Source organism: Halictus rubicundus, unplaced genomic scaffold, assembly GCF_050948215.1.
Source record: "Halictus rubicundus isolate RS-2024b unplaced genomic scaffold, iyHalRubi1_principal scaffold0250, whole genome shotgun sequence".
In the NCBI taxonomy this organism is placed as follows: Eukaryota; Metazoa; Arthropoda; class Insecta; order Hymenoptera; family Halictidae; genus Halictus; species Halictus rubicundus.
The window spans coordinates 56,491-58,104 of NW_027488791.1; positions in this window are offsets into that span (position 1 = coordinate 56,491).

The window sequence follows — 1,614 nt, forward strand, 5'->3', positions numbered from 1 at the left end:
TACGATAGAATTGAGGCTAGGATAGGATAGAGGATACGATAGGATAGAGGGTAGGATAGGATAGAGGGTAGGATAGGATAGAGGATACGATAGAGGATTGGATAGGATAGAGAATAGGATAGGATAGAGGATAGGATAGGATAGGGTAGATGATATTATAGTAAAGAGGATAGGATATGATAGAGGATAGGATAGGGGACTGGATAGGATAGAGGATAGGATAGGATAGAGGATAGGATAGGATAGAGGATAGGATAGGATAGAGCATAGGATAGGATAGAGGATAGGATAGGATAGAGGATAGGATAGGATAGAGGATATGATAGGATAGGATAGAGGATAGGATTGGATAGAGGATAGGATAGGATAGAGGATAGGATAGGATAGAGGATAGGATAGGATAGAGGATAGGATAGGGTAGAGGATAGGATAGGATAGAGGATAGGATAGGATAGGGTAGATGATATTATAGTAAAGAGGATAGGATAGGATAGAGGATACGATATAGGATTGGATAGGATAGAGGATAGGATACGATAGAGGATAGGATAGAATAGAGGATAGGATAGATAGAGGATAGGATAGGATAGAGGATATGATAGGATAGAGGATAAGATATGGGATTGGATAGGATAGAGGATAGGATACGATAGAGGATAGGATAGGATAGAGGATAGGATAGTATAGAGAATAGGATATAGGATTGGATAGGATAGAGGATAGAATAGGATAGAGGATAGGATAGGATAGAGGATAGGATATGATAGAGGATAGGATAGGGTAGAGGATAGGATAGGATAGAGAATAGGATATAGGATTGGATAGGATAGAGGATAGAATAGGATAGAGGATAGGATAGGATAGAGGATAGGATATGATAGAGAATAGGGTAGGATAGAGGATAGGATAGGATAGAGGATACGATAGGGGATTGGATAGAATAGAGGATAGGATAGGATACAGGATAGGATAGGATAGAGGATATGATAGGATAGAGGACAGGATAGGATAGAGGATAGGATAGGATAGAGGATTCGATAGGATTGAGGATAGGATAGGATAGAGGATAGGATTGGATAGAGGATAGGATAGGATAGAGGATAGGATAGGATAGAGGATAGGATAGGATAGAGGATATGATAGGATAGAGGATAGGATAGGATAGAGGATAGGATAGGATAGAGGATATGATAGGATAGAGGATAGGATAGGATAGAGGATACGATATAGGATTGGATAGGATAGAGGATAGGATACGATAGAGGATAGGATAGGATAGAGGATAGGATATGATAGAGAATAGGATATAGGATTGGACAGGATAGAGGATAGAATAGGATAGAGGATAGGATAGGATACAGGAGAGGATAGGATAGAGGATACGATATGGGATTGGATAGGATAGAGGATAGGATACGATAGAGGATAGGATAGGATAGAGGATAGGATAGGATAGAGAATAGGATATAGGAGTGGATAAGAGAGAGGATAGAATAGGATAGAGGATAGTATAGGATAGAGGATAGGATAGGATAGAGGATAGGATAGGATAGAGATTAGGATAGGATAGAGGATAGGATAGGATAGAGGATCGGATAGGATAGGATAGATGAT